Here is a 19,485-nt window from a genome sequence, read left to right on the forward strand (position 1 = left end):
AGAACGTAACTCCTGCTAGGTGAGGGATCATTGGTACATGCTATTGAATCTGATGCTGGATCTGCTCCACATCTCTTCAGTGATGTTATGTCACAGTTCAGGGGACCTCACTTGCTCCTGGTTTCTAGTAAGAGCCAGCCCCCTGATAATAGCTCCTCCAATTCAATCCAAGACCAGGAGTGTGGCCAGCCCCTGCCAAGCTACTACAGTCATTCTATCTGAGCTCTGCATGCCCTACTGTTCCCCTTATCTCGGAATCCATGCCTGCTTATTTCACAGCTTCTTTATGACAGTCATAGCTTCATCCATGCTTCTGGACATGTCATTAATAAGCTGCAAATTATTAATGCCAGCAGAGTTGTGCAACAACTACAAGGCCATTAATAATTAGCAACTAATTGACCATCCGCACTGGCCATGCAGCGACAGCTAGGCTGGTCTATACATTTAAAGCCAATCACAAGCCCGCTAAACTGACTACGCACAAGCACTTGTACTGCCCAGGTTTTTACTGAGCACATTGAGTAACAATCCACAGAAAAACTAATCTTACCAAACGATTCTTCTAACCACAAATAAGATTGGCATAAGCTTCAGGATCATTTTTTGACCAATCTTTTCTGCAAATTCAGTTAATCATTCCTGAGATGCCTTGCTGCACAGCCTTTCTTGGGTTGTTCCACTCCATTTTGATAGGGTTAAGATCAGCAGTCTGACTTGACCGCTCCAACACAAAATCTTATTTTAGTCATTCTTTATTTCATTTACTTGTGTGCTTTGGGTACATTGTGTGCATCTACTTGTCTTATGTGCATTGTCTTGTAGCATCACTTAGCATCACTTCAGCTTGAGGATATTGATGCTGCCTGTACATTCTACTGTCAAATATTTTCTCACATCTTTAAATCGATTGTTCCCTCAATGACTACAAAGCGTCCAGGTCCCAGACATGCCTCACAGTTCTTATGAGGTTTTAGTCTTGGTATTCATTTTGTTTTCAGCCTCTTGAGATAGGCTGTGAGTTGACAAAAAACTGATTGAGTCTCTAGGGTGGGCTATAGTGGACCACCATCAAGGTGACTAGAAAGATCTAGACAGGGAGGCATGTCTCTGCCTCCTTCCCCTTGTTATATTTTGTTTGATTCAAAGGTCTCTACCTTTGTGTGTAATAAAGGACAAATACACATCATTGCGTCAAATGTTGGGGTGCCCAGATAGAATACCACTTAAGGTATATGCAAAAAATAAATAAGGCATTCCCACAATAAGAATATATACAAAAAATAAATCTGTCACTCCCACAGTAAGGAAAGTGAAATAACTAGATTTATTGGTAACTCCAATCCATAAAATGTAGTGTTTCGGTCTTTGACAAAGACCTTCATCAGACCGATTTCCAAAGTGCAGTAGAGTCAGATGCAGCGCCATGCCGCTGAAAGGGATAAGAGCCCTGGTGAAAGGCGCTATTCCCCAGGGCTCTAATCCCTTTCACCTGTATGGCGCTGCGTCTGCCTCTACTGCACTCTGGGAAATCCGACTGATGAAGGTTTTAGTCAAAGACCAAAACATTACATTTTATAGATTGGAGTTACCAATAAATCTAGTTATTTCACTTTTCTTACTGTGGGAGTGCCAGATTTATTTTTTGTATATACCTTTGTGTGTATGCAGAGATACCTATTAATCACGTTGAGCAGGGTGGGTAAAAGTCAGCATGGACATGCCTCCGTGACTAGTCTTCTTATTTACCTCACCCCTAGCCCCCATTTTCAACTATGTATTTTCTGAACAGCTGCATGGTATCAAAGTAAAACATAGGTGTTTGTAACAAGGAAGTTGGTCTTTGTTTCATGCTACCTGTGAATAGTTTCATAGTTTGATCATTTTAAGGTTGAAAGTAGACTTAAGTCCATCAAGTTCAACCTATAGCCTAACATGTTGATCCAGAGAAAGGCAAAAATCCGATGGGGCAGTAAACTCCATATTAGGGGAATAATTCCTTCCCAACTCCACATACGGCAGTCAGGTTAGTTCCCTGAATCAACACCTAATCACAAAATCTAGTGCACATAACAGTAATGTTATATTTTTCAAGAAAGGCATCCAGGCCTCTCTTGAATTTTAGTAGTGAATCAACCACTACATCATGTGGCAGAGAGTACCATGATTTCATAGCTCTTACAGTAAAGAATCTGCATCTGTGATTGTGATTTAAACCTTCTTTCCTTTAGATGTATAGGAGGTACCCTTGTCCTAGTTGCAGTCCTAGATGTAAAAAGATCATTAGAAAAGTCTCTATACTGTCCCCTCATATATTTGTACATTGTAATAAGATTATCCCTAAGCAGCGGCGTAGCGGCCGCGGTCTCAGAGGTCGCCACTGCGACCGGGCCCCGGGGTGCAGGGGGCCGCTAGCCCCAGTCCCTGATCCAGATAGATCTGTCAGAGACTGACACACGCTGGTCAGTTGCCGGCATGCCAGCGTTGTAGGAGGAGGCCTTGCCGGGGGAGCGCAGGGTAGGTGAGTACCATGGCCACCATTCGCACAGGGCCCCTTCCAGCAAAAGCAGATGGGGTGCTGCAGTGAGCAGCAGTTCACTCTCACTTGCTGCTCCTGTGGTGCACAGACTCCAGCACGGGGCGCCCTCCCCTCCACTGTGTCCTGTCTGCTCCCGTCTTAACGACACAGAGAGGGGGGAGGGGCACCTGCACTGCGGTGGCCGGAGAATGAGAGGTGGAAGGGGCGCCTGCACTGCTGCGGCCGGAGAAGCTGCTTCTAACAACCCTCTAAACTCCAGGAGGCCAAGAAGGAGGTGAGTATAATGTGAATCATGTGTTATGTGCTGTCTGTATGTGTTATGCAATATGTAGCTGTCTGTCTGTGTATGCTGTCTGTCTGTGTATGCTGTCTGTCTGTGTATACTGTCTGTCTGTGTATACTGTCTGTCTGTCTATGTATACTGTCTGTCTGTGTATACTGTCTGTCCATCCTATCTGTCTGTCTGTACATCCATCCTGTCTGTCTGTACATCCATCCTGTCTGTCTGTACATCCATCCTGTCTGTCTGTACATCCATCCTGTCTGTCTGTACATCCATCCTGTCTGTCTATCCTATCTATCCATCTTATATATCTGTCTGTACATCTATCTATCTATACATCTGTAGCGCCCCACGGGGCAGGCGCATTTAACCTACTCGTTGCTGGGCCGTCGACTGTCATTGTCATGGGCGGCTTAGCCCGGCTACGTTGCCCCGAGGCGCACAGAAGATGGCTGGGGAAGGATGATGGGATAGTAGTGAGGTGAATGTCGTGATGCCACCTGTGCTATGCGGCCAGGGAATCGGCCACCGCTGCTGTCGCTGTCCTCCGGGGCGGATGGTGGTAGCAGCTATGGATGGTATCGCTCCCACAGGTGGAGTGGGCCCAGGGAAGGATGATAAGGAGAGGAGTAATGGCGGCGTGGAGTGGCAGTACCAGTAATAAAGAGTCAGAGTCTATGTGTCACGCTGGTCTCACTCCAGGGAGACTCGTCCGTATCAAACAGATGTTTTTTCCTTTTAGCACCTGAGGGGTTAATGCTTCTCTAGCAAGTCTGCTTGGCTGCATTCCCTCAGGTGCTGCAAATTACTAATTAGTCTGGGCCTTTAAGAAGTCCCAGAATCCTCCACACAGGGCTGGTTATTCAGATTCACTGGAGACAGCCTGTGTAGAAGGACGTGGTACTTTTCTTTCCCTCTGCTATTCTCCTGCAGATAAGGAGTCGTGTCTGCAGGGGTGTTGTTACCAATTGCAACTCCTGTTGTTATTTTTCTTTTGTTGTCATTATGTTGGTGCTGTCCCCTGGAGGTGTCTCAAGTAGTTGGTCTTTAGACCAGGGTCCTTGTAGGAGATAGGATCAGGTTGGAGGGTCATGCCTCGCTACCATTAAGCGTACCCGTGGCTTGAGGGCAACGCAGGGATAATAGCCTCCTTATCCCTGGGTAGCGCCCCACACGCGGTGACACTATGGCTGCAGTTCCAGGTTGTTTACTCACTTTTAGTGCTGTGCCGCTCACTCGGGTAATACCGGTCACTTGCTATGATGGGCTTCGTCGAATCTGAACCCGTTAGAGATCAGTCCGGTTGGGGTGTTCGGAGGGTTTCCTCCTTGTAACGCCTGTCTGTGGATCCCCTAGCTTGAAGCTAAGAGGGGACCCTGGGTTTCACGAGTAGTACTCTTGTCCCTATGTGCAGGTGCCGCGGTTCCGATATGGGGTCCGGCTTGATGTGAGACCCCATATCCTCTCTGGCACTGTCCTCTAGGGTGCTTTGTGGTAAGGGAAGCTTGAAACTTTCCCCGTCTAGGCAGATTCTGGAAAACCAACGTGGAGTATGATCTTCCCTAGGGTCCTGCCACCCTGTGTGGTGTCAATTCTGTGGGGAGCAGGTTCACTCTCCCCACGGCAATCGTGAACTTCTCCTCCTTCCACCGGAACACCTGTAAGATGCAACTGCTCCCTTGCTCTCCTGCTGGAGAAACCCTAAAGGCCCCGTCACACTAAGCAACATCGCTAGCAACATCGCTGCTAACGAACAACTTTTGTGACGTTGCTAGCGATGTTGCTGTGTGTGACATCCAGCAACAACCTGGCCCCTGCTGTGAGGTCGTTGGTTGTTGCTGAATGTCCTGGGCCATTTTTTAGTTGTTGCTGTCCCGCTGTGAAGCACAGATCGCTGTGTGTGACAGCGAGACAGCAACAACTAAATGTGCAGGCAGCAGGAGCCGGCTTCTGCGGAGGCTGGTAACCAATGTAAACATCGGGTAACCAAGAAGCCCTGTCCTTGGTTACCCGATATTTACCTTTGTTACCAGCCTCCGCCGCTCTCACTGTCAGTGCCGGCTCCTGCTGTGTGCACATGTAGCTGCAGGACACATCGGGTTAATTAACCCGATGTGTGCTGTAACTAGGAGAGCAGGGAGCCAGCGCTAAGCATTGTGCGCTGCTCCCTGCTCTGTGCACATGTAGCTACATGACACATCGGGTTAATTAACCCGATGTGTGCTGTAACTAGGAGAGCAGGGAGCCAGCGCTAAGCATTCTGCGCTGCTCCCTGCTCTGTGCACATTTAGCTGCAGCACACATTGGGTAATTAACCCCATGTGTGCTGTAACTAGGAGAGCAGGGAGCCAGCGCTCAGTGTGCGCTGCTCCCTGCTCTCTGCACGTGTAGCTGCGTGAGCTGGTAACCAAGGTAAATATCGGGTTAGTTTCCCGATATTTACCTTAGTTACCAAGCGCAGCATCTTCCACGCGGCGCTGGGGGCTGGTCACTGGTTGCTGGTGAGCTCACCAGCAACTCGTGTAGCCACGCTCCAGCGATCCCTGCCAGGTCAGGTTGCTGGTGGGATCGCTGGAGCGTCGCAGTGTGACATCTCACCAGCAACCTCCTAGCAACTTACCAGCGATCCCTATCGTTGTTGGGATCGCTGGTAAGTTGCTTAGTGTGACTGGACCTTAACTCTTGTTTTTGGCTCCTAACTTCCCCTGCTGGCTCCTCCTTTTCCCTCCCAGGTCCTAAGCTAGTGGGACTGGGGATCCTGTTGGAGGTCATCCTGTAAATGCCACTCTGTCGGCGACCCCTTTATTACCCAACTGTAGCCCAGTGCCCAGTGGGAACAGGGCAACATGGTGTGTATTTCAATGTGTAATGTAGTGAAACCGGGACAGACCTCCTCAGGATCCGAGTTTAGCATTACACCCAAAGTTGGGTACAATGCTCTGTGGAGACTGAAGCCTCATGGGTGCCACACATCCATCCTATCTATACAAAATTCCATATGCCTCATTATGAAAGTGAAGACAGTACAATCGTTTATTTTATTTTTTTACTGTGTGCAGCGCGGTGGGAGGCTATATACCAGGATGACACATCAGATTGCATACACTCACACATCAGATCACACTTACACATTAGATTGCATACACTCACACATCAGATCACACACACCACATATCGCTCATACAATCGCGCCAGCACACACTCACCACAGTGATACCACTTGCTGCCATCCAGCAGGTCCTAGAAGCTCCAGTGCACAGGTTCACATGATGCGTTCAACCTGCAGGTCCTGGAAGCTCCACTGCACATTGCACAGTGTCAGAGGTCCATAAGCCGCCCAGAATCAATCAATATCACTGGATGTGGTCAGTGTGTGTGTGATCTGATGTGTGTGTTCCACTGCAGGTCCTTGATGTGTTCCACTGCTCCCGGTCGGTGTCTGGTGAGTATGATCACTGGGTCTTCTTTCTTCTCTCTTTTGGGGGTGTCCTCTTTCCATAATGAAGTGTCCTGCAGTATCTTTAACTTTTTTAGCTGCATGGACACTTCATTATTAAACTGCAACTAGGGCTTATTTTCGGGGCATGTCTTATATTTAGGCCTTGCTGAAAACTCCTGCTAGGTCTTATTTTCGGGGGAGGTCTTATTTTCAGGGAAACTCTGTAATAACACCACTGTGCCCCTTACATGGTAAAATGCCTCCTTTGTGCCCTCTAAAAAAAAATATTAATGGTAGAAAATATTAATGCCCTGATCAAGTGCACTAAAAAGTGTCCACATTTTGCTCCTAGAAAGTAGTAATAATGCTCAATGTGCTCCTTTGATGGTTACAATACCCTGAGTGCCCCTATAACAGTAATGGTTCTTAAGTGCCTTCTTAACATTTAATAACTAGTGATGAGCGAGTATGCTTGTTACTACTCGGTACTCGCACGAGTATCACTGTACTCGGGCTACTCGGCGGGGACCGAGTAATCTCGCGATACTCGTGCTGTACTCGTGGTCTTCAACCCAGCATGTTGGCGCTCTTTTGAGAGCCAGCCCTCATGCAGGGATTGGCTGGCAGACCACTGCAATGCCACAGCCCTGTTAGGTGTGGAATTGCAGTGATTGGCCGGCCTGCACAGCGTGACCGAGCCTTTATACCGGCGGGCGCGCTGTGCTCTGCACACAGCCATCCAGACAGTCAGTGCAGGGAGAGTGTTGCTGCTTCAGGGAAAGGTTTGCGGCCCTTTATAGTTATTTCCGTAGCAGGGCTGCAAACAGTGTGACCAGAAGTCCTTCTCAGGACTATTGTAGTTGTATACAGGCAGGCAGGGTATAGCCAGGTCAGAGTACAGGAGCAGAGTCCTTCTCAGGACTATTGTTGCTGTATACAGGCAGGGCAGGCAGGGTATAGCCAGGTCGGAATACAGGCTAGTGACCAGAAGAGTCCTTCTCAGGACTATTGTAGCTGTATACAGGCAGGCAGGCAGGGTATATAGCCATTCCTAGTGGTGACCGTATACCAGCCTTCATCACCATATCTGGGGCTGGTGTACACAGTCTAAAACAGTCCTGATAGTGTCAGACTTCTCAGTAATTGTCGCTCCTAAAAACCTGTTAGGTTCTTAGTGCGTCCGTGCTTGCATTTAAAAACCGCACGTGTGTGCCTGTCGGTGGCAGCGTACAGGTGCACTTGTGCGCGTTTTGCACAAACTAGTATATAACGCACAAGTCTAGTGAATAATACACGTCAGTCAGCAGTGTCTGATAGTGTCAAACTTCTCAGTAATTGTCGCTCCTAAAAACCTGTTAGGTTCTTAGTGCGTCCGTGCTTGCATTTAAAAACCGCACGTGTGTGCCTGTCGGTGGCAGCGTACAGGTGCACTTGTGTGCGTTTTGCACAAACTGGGATATAACGCACAAGTGTAGTGAATAATACACGTCAGTCAGCAGTGTCTGATAGTGTCAAACTTCTCAGTAATTGTCGCTCCTAAAAACCTGTTAGGTTCTTAGTGCGTCCGTGCTTGCATTTAAAAACCGCACGTGTGTGCCTGTCGGTGGCAGCGTATAGTTGCACTTGTGTGCGTTTTGCACAAACTGGGATATAACGCACAAGTCTAGTGAATATAATACACGTCAGTCAGCAGTGTCTGATAGTGTAAAACTTCTCAGTAATTGTCGCTCCTAAAAACCTGTTAGGTTCTTAGTGCGTCCGTGCTTGCATTTAAAAACCGCACGTGTGTGCCTGTCGGTGGCAGCGTACAGGTGCACTTGTGTGCGTTTTGCACAAACTGGGATATAACGCACAAGTGTAGTGAATAATACACGTCAGTCAGCAGTGTCTGATAGTGTCAAACTTCTCAGTAATTGTCGCTCCTAAAAACCTGTTAGGTTCTTAGTGCGTCCGTGCTTGCATTTAAAAACCGCACGTGTGTGCCTGTCGGTGGCAGCGTACAGTTGCACTTGTGTGCGTTTTGCACAAACTGGGATATAACGCACAAGTGTAGTGAATAATACACGTCAGTCAGCAGTGTCTGATAGTGTCAAACTTCTCAGGAATTGTCGCTCCTAAAAACCTGTTAGGTTCTTAGTGCGTCCGTGCTTGCATTTAAAAACCGCACGTGTGTGCCTGTCGGTGGCAGCGTACAGTTGCACTTGTGTGCGTTTTGCACAAACTGGGATATAACGCACAAGTCTAGTGAATATAATACACGTCAGTCAGCAGTGTCTGATAGTGTAAAACTTCTCAGTAATTGTCGCTCCTAAAAACCTGTTAGGTTCTTAGTGCATCCGTGCTTGCATTTAAAAACCGCACGTGTGTGCCTGTCGGTGGCAGCGTACAGGTACACGTTTTGCACAAACTAGTATATAACGCACAAGTCTAGTGAATAATACACGTCAGTCAGCAGTGTCTGATAGTGTAAAACTTCTCAGTAATTGTCGCTCCTAAAAACCTGTTAGGTTCTTAGTGCGTCCATGCTTGCATTTAAAAACCGCACGTGTGTGCCTGTCGGTGGCAGCGTACAGGTGCACTTGTGTGCGTTTTGCACAAACTTGGATATAACGCATAAGTCTAGTGAATATAATACACGTCAGTCAGCAGTGTCTGATAGTGTCAAACTTCTCAGTAATTGTCGCTCCTAAAAACCTGTTAGGTTCTTAGTGCGTCCGTGCTTGCATTTAAAAACCGCACGTGTGTGCCTGTCGGTGGCAGCGTACAGGTGCACTTGTGTGCATTTTGCATAAACTTGGATATAACGCACAAGTCTAGTGAATACACGTCAGCACAGCATTGCAAAATGCGCAAGGGCGTTGGCAACGAACAAGGAAGTGGACGTGATGGTAGTGCAGGCAGAGGCCGAGGTCGTGGGCAAGCTCTAATTTCGCCACAACAAAGGGCCACATCTACTCGCTCGCACGTCCTGTCCCAAATTCTTGGGGACCGCAGCAGTACACCGCTCTTGAACCAAGACCAGTGTCAACAGGTTGTTAGTTGGATAGCGGATAATGCTTCCAGTCAGATTGGCACCACCACAAACACTCTGTCTTCCACACGGTCAAGTGTCAGTAGCCGTGATACTGCATCGCACATTTCAGAACCTGATCCTCCTTCCTACCACAAGGCTGAGTACACGTCCACGGACATTACTGATCCCACACTTGGACACTCGGAAGAGCTGTTCACGTTTCCATTCGCACATTCTGGCCTCTCGCCAGCTCCTGTTGAAGTGGGTCATGAGGAGATCGTATGTACTGATGCCCAAATATTTGAGCAGCCATGTTCTCACGAAGTTGGCAATGTGTCTCAACAAGGGGTGGACGATGATGAGACACAATTGTCAGGAAGTCAGGAGGAGGAGCAGGGTGTGGAAGAGGAAGACGACGTGGTGGATGATCCAGTAACTGACCCAACCTGGCAGGAGGATATGCAGAGTGAGGACAGCAGTGCACAGGGGGAGGGAGGCGTAGCATCCCAACAGGCAGTAAGAAGCAGGGTGGTGGCCCCAGGCAGAAGTCAGGCAACCGTTCCCCGGAACAACAACACGACACAAGGTGCCTGTACAATTGTTAGGTCTTCCCGAGTCTGGCAGTTTTTTAAGTTGGCTCCAGATGATTCTAAAAAGGCCATTTGCAACACCTGCCGTGCCAGCATCAGCAGGGGTACCAAAACTAGCAGCCTGACCACCACCAGCATGATCAGGCACATGTCAGCCAAGCACCCGACTTTGTGGGAGGTAGAACAGAGTCGAGGAGCAGTGCTTGCTGATGTCACTGCTACGTCTTCGCTTGTTGTGCATGCGAGCCAATCCCCTGTCCATGCTGCCTGCGAACAAGCCTCCTCCGGCCCTGCACCTGCAGTTGCCTACGCAGAAATAACACCATCATCAAGCACGTCCTTGTCCCAGCGTAGCGTTCAGTTATCCATTCAGCAAACCTTTGAACGCAGGCGCAAATACACTGCCAACGCCCCACATGCCACAGTTCTAAATGCTAACATTTCGCGACTGCTTGCGCTGGAAATGTTGCCTTTTAGGCTGGTGGAGACAGAAGCATTCCGCGACCTGATGGCGGCAGCTGTCCCACGTTACTCGGTCCCCAGCCGCCACTATTTCTCCCGGTGTGCCGTCCCCGCATTGCATAACCACATGTCACAAAACATCACACGTGCCCTGAACAACGCTGTTTCAGCCAAAGTCCACCTAACCACAGACACGTGGACAAGTGCTTGTGGGCAAGGCCGCTACATCTCGTTGACGGCACACTGGGTTAATATTGTGGAAGCTGGGACCCAGTCTGAGCGAGGGACGGAACACGTCCTTCCCACACCAAGGTTTGCAGGCCCTACCTCAGTCAGGGTTTCACCCACACTCTACAGCTCCGGAATGTCATGCTCCTCAGCCTCATCCTCCTCCTGAGCATCCTCATCCACTTTACCCTCCACACCAGTCCCAAGCTGGAAGCACTGCAGCACTGCCTCGGCGAAGCGGCAACAGGCTGTGCTGAAGCTAATCTGCATAGGTGACAAACCCCACAATGCAGAAGAGGTGTGGACAGCTCTGAAACAGCAGGCAGATCACTGGCTCACACCTCTGAACCTAAAGCCAGGAAAGGTCGTGTGTGACAATGGCCGGAACCTGGTAGCGGCTTTGAGGCGAGGCCAGCTGACACATGTTCCATGCGTGGCCCATGTGCTCAACCTCGTGGTTCAGCGGTTTCTAAAGTCTGATCTGCTGGTAAAAGTTCACCGCCTGTCTGCACATTTTCGAAAGTCACCTACTGCTTCAGCCGGCCTTGCCGGCTTTCAGCGCCGTTTGCATCTTCCGGCTCACAGACTGGTGTGTGATGTCCCCACGCGTTGGAATTCAACTCTGCACATGTTGGTCAGGATATGTGAGCAGAAGAGGGCAGTTGTTGAGTACCTGCATCACCTAAGCCGTCGGGAAATGGGTCAAACTCCACACATAACACCTGAGGAGTGGAGATGGATGTCCGACCTATGTACCATCCTCCAAAACTTTGAGGACTCCACCAAGATGGTGAGTGGTGATGACGCCATTATTAGCGTCACCATACCGCTTCTCTGCCTTCTAAACGGTCTCTGCTCAAAAACAAACATGATGCATTGCAGGCGGAGCGCGATGAGTTGGAGCAAGAAACAGTAGTGGGTGTGGGTGATAACACACAGCCGAGCCTCGTCTCATCACAACGTGCAGTGGAGGACTATGACGAGGAGGAGGATGAAGACATGGAGCAACTCTCCGGCCAAATTGAGGATATGACATGCACACCAGTCATATCCTCGGTTCAGCGTGGCTGGCCAGAGGACAGGGTAGATGAGGAGGAGGAGGAGGAGGAGGACAGCATGTTCAGTCATCGTGTTGGTCAGGATACTGAAGTACTCGCTGTTAAGAGTCTGGCGCACATGGCTGACTTTATGGTAAGCTGCCTGTCTCGTGACACTCGCGTTAAGAACATCTTGGCCGACAATCATTACTGGTTGGTAACACTGTTAGACCCACGCTACAAGGAGAACTTTATGTCTCTTATTCCCGAGGCGGAGAGGTCAGCCAAAATGCAGCAGTTCCGGAAGGCCATAGTCACGGAAGTAGGCAAAGCATTCCCCTCACAAAACGCTAGCGGCATAGGTCAGGAATCAGTGGATAACCAAGGCGTACAGCCGAGAGGGGCACAAGTCCAATCCGCCAGAGGTAGGGGAACAGTCTTTAAGATGTGGGACAGTTTTCTCAGCCCCTCACGTACCACAGCCCCTGAGGTGCGGGGTAGTGCCACAAGAAATCCTAAGTTTGCCCAGATGCTCAAGGAGTACCTTGCAGATCGAACAACTGTACTCCGACATTCCTCTGTGCCTTACAATTATTGGGTATCCAAGCTGGACACGTGGCATGAATTGGCTCTCTACGCCTTGGAAGTCCTGGCCTGCCCTGCCGCTAGCGTTTTGTCAGAGCGTGTTTTTAGTGCCGCAGGTGGAATCATTACAGATAAACGCACCCGCCTGTCAACTGAAAATGCTGACAGGCTGACTCTGATCAAGATGAACAAGGGTTGGATTGGGCCAGACTTCACCACACCACCAGCATATGAGAGCGGAATTTAAAGTTTGTAACTGGAATTTGCCATGTACCTCCACTCACCCATGGGTACACACTTCTGGACTTTGGATAATCGCTGGACTGCTCCTCCTTCTCCTCATGCGCCACCATGATGACCGTTACAATAGTTAGGCCGTTGTTGTTTCAGGTATATCCCCAGTGGTAAATTTTTTCGCCCATTCTTTCAGAATGGACATTACAACGACAGGAGACCCGCTCCTTTGCAATGGGAACAATGTTTTGAGGCCCTCATGCACATCTCTATCCAGGGACAATGTGGAGCCTCCCAATTTTTGGCTGCCCTGCCAAAGGGCTATACTACAATAGACCCACTTCCTTACAATGGGCACTTCTGGTTTACAGGCCATCATGCACGTCTCTATCCAGGGACAATGTGGAGCCTCCCAATTTCTGGCTGCCCTGCCTAAGGGCTATACTACAATAGACCCACTTCCTTACAATGGGCACTTCAGGTTTACAGGCCCTCATGCACGTCTGTATGCAGGGGCATTGGTGAACCTCACAATTTTGGACTGCCCTGGCAAAGGAAAATACTACAAAGACTCACTTCCTCAAAATGGGCACATTAGACTCAAGAGGCCTTCATGTACGTCTCTTCTCAGGGACATCGGAGTGCCACACAATGTTTTCACGTAAAATCTTTCATGTAATCTCCAAAAGTAACATACACCAGCTCTATCTCACTATTGGGTATGTGCCGTTAACATTTCCGCCATGAAAATTCATTTTGGTGTCATATTTGAAGGTTTTCTGGTGAGTCCGTAAAAATGGCGTAAAACGCGGACAAAATTGTTCACAGCTGTGACTTTTGAGTGATAAATGCTTCAAGGGGTCTTCCCCATGCTGTTGCCATGTCATTTGAGCACTCTTCTGAGACTTTTGTGACATTTTTAGGGTTTCTACATGCTGCCGGGGGGTCATTTCATAAAAATACTCGGGTCTCCCATAGGATAACATTGGGCTCGGTGCTCGGGCCGAGTACACGAGTATCTTGGGATGCTCGGCCCGAGCCTCGAGCACCCGAGCTTTTTAGTACTCACTCATCACTATTAATAACGTCTCCTAAGTCACCCCATATACACCCCCCTATACACAGTATGGTGCAACTACACCTCCCCTAGACAGTATGATGGGTCCACAGCTCCCCCAAAAACAATAGTACACACACTTTATAATGGCCACCACAGTAGCCGACACACTGATTGTCCCAACAGTAGTCCCCACATTGTATAATGGCTTCTACAGTAGTCTCCACACTGTATGAGAACCCCCAAAGTAGTCCCACAGTATATGACAGCCCCCCCACATTAGCTCCCATCCTGTATAAATGCCCCCTACACTGTATAAGTGCCCATTACACTGTATGACTGGGAAGGGGGATCTGCATTTCCTGTGGGTAAACTCACCCCAAACCATGTCTCCCCGAATATAAGCCTTCCCTTGAAAATAAGACCTAGTGCTTTTTTCGGGGCAAAAAAAAGTATAAGACAGTGTCTTATTTTCGGGGAAACACGGTATGTGGGGCAGTAAGAGAAGCACGTTTTTTGTGCCACACAGGTGGTGCAGTAATAAGGGCACATACAACAGCAGCGACTCAGTATTTGGGTATCAGGAGGATGAGGAGTTTGTGCAGGTTGGAAATAGATGGGACGAGGTCGAAAATGTGAGAAGTCAAATGTGTCTTTTTTTGTAATCTCTGCAGATGAGTTGTTCCTGGAAGAAGTTGTCAGTCTGGACCAGATGGGAAAAGTGAAAACTCCATCCAAAAGAACATCAGCTGTAAGTCGCCATCTATAACTGCACTGTGATCTTTTGTATATCCTGCAGCATTGATATCTACCACTGTATAGTCACCATACAGTGGTAATATCAATGTCATCTGCTGAGGTTCCACTATACCCGCGATTAGGTTGCGCTGCTGTAGTAATCATGGTTACCTGGTTAGGGGCCCACTCTGATGTTTCACCCCCCCCTGAGCTGAACCTTTAGCTACCTCTATATTCTAATCATGAATCATGGTATCTGTTAAAGAGGTCCACTTGGAATCTTTCCCCCAGGGCCCACAAAAACCTGGAGCCAGCCCTGCATCTGGCATTTGTCAGAGTTGCTAGATGGCCAGTCCGGCCCTGACTACAGCTCCTGTCATTGTGCCCCTTTGCTACTGCGCCAGACATTATGCCCTTTCTTCTCTGATACTGTTCCTGGCATTGTGCTCCTTGTTCCCCTGCTGCTCCGCCTGGCATTGTGAGCCTTGACCCTCTGCTACTGTGCCTCGCATTGTACCCCTTTGCTACTACGCATTGCATTGTGTCCCTCGCACCTCAGCTACTGCGCCTGGCGATGTGCCAGTCTTTCTCTACTTGCGCCTGGCAGGGTACCCCTCTGCTACTTGCGTATGGTAGGGTGTCCCCTGCCCCTGCGCTATTTGCGCCAGGCAGCATTCCCCTCACCCCTGTGCTCTGGTTTGGCAACTGGCAGCACGTCTCTGCTACTGTGCTGGGCAGCGTGGCCCTTGCCTCTCTGGGCCTGCACCTGACAACGTGCCCATCTGCTACTGCACCAGGCAGCATGCCTCTCTGCTGTCGCACCTAACAGCACACCACTCTGCTGCAGTGCCTGGCAGTATGCCCCTCACCTCTTTGCTATCGTACCTGGCAATGTGTCCCTCTGCTACTGTGCCTGGCTGTGAGCCTCTCTGCTGTCGCACCTGGCAGTGCGCCACTCTACTGCAGTGCCTGACAGCGCCCCCACCGCCCCTTTGCTCCATGCGCCTGGTTGCATGCCCCTTACCCCTCTCTCTTGTAGTGTGCCCATCTGCTGTGGTGCTTCTCGAACCCTTTCTGTTACTTGAGCTTGGCAATGGTCCCTTTTCCCTCTGCTGCTTGAGCCTGGCAGTGCAGCCCACACACCTCTGCCACTGCGACGTACCACAGGTCCAGGGCTGCATCTACAGAGTAGCTGCTGGCTGGAGTAGCAAGCTTGAGGCTAGAGTGGCTGAATCAACCCTAAATGAAAAAGCTGTCTACTGCGACTTTCTTGTTAGTATAAACACGATCAAAGACCGGAGGGAAAAATTCGATAGGTGCATTATATAACCCAAGAATATATTTCAAAGTAATTCCCCAAATATTGGATTAATTATCCGGAAAAACTCCATCTATACAATGCAAAAAATGTGTATGAACCACACACAAAGGAGTACTATTTCCATAAAATATAACAATCTTTATTGAAAAAAAGGACATACATATATAAATTTTAAAATATCATTATTCATCAATAAACAAGATGTTTAGAGGTATAAGGAGGACTTCTTACCAGCAATCACCCCCCACATAAGTGTGTGTGTGGATCCCAATCAATAAATGCAAACCTGCATAATCAATACTGGCAGCAATGACAGAAAGTCTGCTTCAATGGAAAGTGTATCATCCCTAATGGGCCAGATTAAGTCAAAAAACTGCTGCACATATATGTAGAAAAATGAAGCCTAAAGACTATCCCAGGGTAATCGCCCAACTCTATATGGCTATCAAAGTAGAGTTTATGAATGTATCAAGGCTTACCCATATACAGGACAGAAAAAAGGCAGGAGATCCAAACTGTGGGGGGAAGACAAGCAGCTCCCAGTCCTGAACGCGTATCGCTCTCGCTTCCTCAGCAGGCTGGAGGCGGGGGTGGAAGTGCGTTCATTCCCTGATCACAACGTTAAATACACCTGATCCATTCATTAGTCGGCCGGTGATGTGCGTACGTCATGTCGGCGCACGCGCAATGCACAGCCCCCGGTTGTTGTGGCAACATGATGCAGCTCTCCAGCCACAGTGCGCATGCCCGGGGAGAAATCTCCCGATGACGTCAATGCGCATGCGCATCGGGCATAAGGAGGCCGCAGAATGTGTACACCCGGGGGAGGCTGTCATAAAGCGCGCGCACGTACGGCGCACATCACCGTATAGTACAAAAGGGGATTTAAGCATATATACTTTCTTGTTAGGACTTGTTTGAGACTGTCGGCTCCAAAAGGCATCCTCAGACAGACCTGATACTAGCCCTATCCTACAGGTTCCAAAGAAATCTGGCCTTCACTTTTACACCCCTGTAGAGAGATAGAGACTTACCACAGGCAATGGATTGTATCTACAGAGTAGTTACTGCCCGGAGGAGCGAGCTTAAGGCCAGTGGTTGATTCAACAATAAGTTAAACATAGCAAACAAAAAGGCAACAGTATTTATCTGCCCAGGTCACAAACTGATGCACTAAAAGGATACAGCAGCCCTCCTTGATAAAGATGAAGGCAGCACAGGGGCAAAATACTGATGAGACAACAACTCACAACCTACCAATTCATGGAGGGGGTGATTGCTCAGTATTAAAATTGCACAGGCATTATGCTTGTATACGGGGCGCGTAATTTAGTGCACAGTGCGGCGCCTGCCTTACAGCCTATTAGTCAAGCCTCTACTATTAGATCAAACGGACTACCCAGCACTCTATCATTGCACTCCACTGGGACAGACACCCTACCCAGCCCTCTATCATTGAACTCCACCGGGAAAGACACCCTAGTTTACAAGACCAACATAGATGGGATTGGCTGTAATCGAGAATCATGTACATAAAAATATAAATAAATGAGGTATTGGTTAATATTTTGGCCAAAATACGCAAGCTCACAACCCAACGTCAAGGGTCTTCATTGTTTTGTGAGTCCCTATACTAAAATTATAAGCAAAGCCACAAAAAAAAAATCCAATAAGTTCAATATATCAAAAATGGGCAACAGTATTTACCTGCCCAGGTCACAGAATGTAATGCAGTAACCGGATGGAGCAGCCCTCCTTCATAAATATGGAGGTTACAAAGGTGCAAAACACTGAGACAACCACTCACAACCTGCTAAATCATTGAGGGGGCGATTGCTCAGTATTAACATTGCACACACAGAAAAGGCCTGAATAGGGGGCTTGTGACACACATGAAGTGCCCAGTGCCTGGCTTACAGCCTATTGGTGATGCCTATAGTATTAGATTAGGCGGGCTGCCCAGCACTCTATCAGTGCACCCCACAATCACAGACACCCAAGTTTACAAGGCCAATATAGATGGTCTTGGCTGCATCCTGCATAAAAAGAAATATAATGTGCAAAAATATATAATAAATTTGTGGCATGGGTCAATATATTGGCCAAAATATACAAGCTCGCAACCCACGTCAAGGGTCCTCATTATCTTGCGAGTCCCTACCTAAAATTAAATGTAAAGCCACAGAAAAAGGAATTAAAATTCCTAGAAAGTTCAATATAGCAAGAAAATAACCCTAAATCTTTCTGTGGCTTTGCTTTTAATTCACCCTTAAAGAGGTTTCCCCACGAATAAAGTTAACTTAATTGAACAGGATCACAGCTGATTCTTTTTGTGAGGTAAAACATTTCACTACTTGGTTTTCAAAAATCTTTTTCCTCAAGAGAATAATTTGTGATCCTGTGCTGTAATGTCTGCATACTTTTTTATAAGTCCTCCCCTGCCTAGGATTATGATCAGACCATGTCCCTGTACAGTCAAACACAGCCATTACACAGTACATAGCAGGGGCACATATATAAGATCATGTCACCACAGGAACATTGTTTTTAATTACATCCAATTCTGGAAATTATTATTCCAAGATCTATTGATTAAAACTTGTTAAAATTAAGTTTTCTCATGGGGAAAACCCCTTTAACTAACTAAAGCTCCCCCCCCTACATTTTGGGATCTGTCTAAGGATATCAGCTCAAAAAGGCTTCCTGGGATAGACTTGGAGAAAAACACTCCATTAATGCTGGTCCCAAAGAAACCCCGGCCTACAACCTTGAGCCTCAATACAAAGACAGTTTCATAGCTTTAAGGTTGAAAGACCTAAGTCCATCAACTTCATTCTAAAAGCTAGTGTGGTGATCCAGATGAAGGCAAAAACCCCATGAGACAGATGCTAATTGCCCCATATTGGGGGAAAAATTCCTTCCCGACTCCACATATGGCAATCAGACTAGTTCCCTGGATCAACGTCCCATAACAAAATCTAGTAACAATAACCTGCAATATTCTATTATTCACAAAAGGCACATATGCCATCCATGAACTTTTTTTCTTTCAGCCGGGGTGTCAGTGTTCCGGGATTTCCAGTTTGCTTCTGAAGGATCTTGCCCTTTGACATGGAGTTTTCTGTTCTGTTGCCTTACTTCCCGTTCATCTGTTTAAAAGCCCGCCTCTAAGCTTAGTCTAGTTGCTTGAGGATACTGCTTCCTGTCTACTCCTGCTCCGCTGCTCTCATTTCCTGGCTGTTATTTTGGATCCTGGTGAATCACCCGACACCGGCCCTGGACTCCATCTGGTCTCATCAAGCTGTACCCTCGCTGGTCCCGGACTCCATCTGCCGTCTCTGGTCGGTGCTTGTGTTCAGTCCCTTCCGGTCCAAATCCACCCTAGGACCCGCGTTCCACATCACGTACGGACATTTTTGGACGATAACCTGTTGCCCTTTCGTGTCCCAGCTGCTGCGCATTTAGGCCTTCTGTGGTGATCGCCAGACAGCCCCTGTATAGTGGTTCGCTCCTGGTGGCCTCCCTGGGGGAGTCCGGTGTGCGGTCCCGGGAATTCCCCCTTGCTCCAAACTTGGCAGGTATATACTGTGTTTATGTTCTCTTCTGTGTACATATTGTTGGTTGCATATTATAAAACTTCTTTGCACCAAGAACCCGTCTCTGGTTGTCATTGCCCTAACGCGATCGAAATCCTCAGTTCATACAATAGTATTACATGGGGTAGTAATGGAGGGGTCAGACACCTCTCCATTACTAACCCCCGGGGTTGATGCCAGCTCACACAGGTCTCATCAGCCCCAAAAGTATTAATCCGATTGCCACCACACAAGTGCAATCAGGAAAAGCTGTGAAAAGCGCCAGAATTGGTGCATCTACCACATGTGCCACTTCTGAAGTGGCTGGGGATTGCTATTTTTAGGCTGGGAAGGGCCAAATAACCATGGGCCTTCCCAGCCTGA

The 19,485-nt window shown here is 48.3% G+C and overlaps 1 long non-coding RNA gene across 1 annotated transcript in view; it reads left to right on the forward strand.

The window, feature by feature from the left end:
- LOC142310191 (uncharacterized) overlaps nucleotides 1-18,828 on the forward strand; it is a 174,353-nt gene extending 155,525 nt beyond the window's left edge. The window contains exons 2-3 of the long non-coding RNA XR_012754106.1: nucleotides 14,142-14,218; nucleotides 18,580-18,828. This is a non-coding gene — a long non-coding RNA (uncharacterized LOC142310191). The remainder of the gene's footprint in view (nucleotides 1-14,141; nucleotides 14,219-18,579) is intronic.
- Nucleotides 18,829-19,485: the final 657 nt, after the last annotated feature.

The sequence above is a fragment of the Anomaloglossus baeobatrachus genome, chromosome 5 (genome assembly GCF_048569485.1).
Source record: "Anomaloglossus baeobatrachus isolate aAnoBae1 chromosome 5, aAnoBae1.hap1, whole genome shotgun sequence".
Classification (NCBI taxonomy): domain Eukaryota; kingdom Metazoa; phylum Chordata; class Amphibia; order Anura; family Aromobatidae; genus Anomaloglossus; species Anomaloglossus baeobatrachus.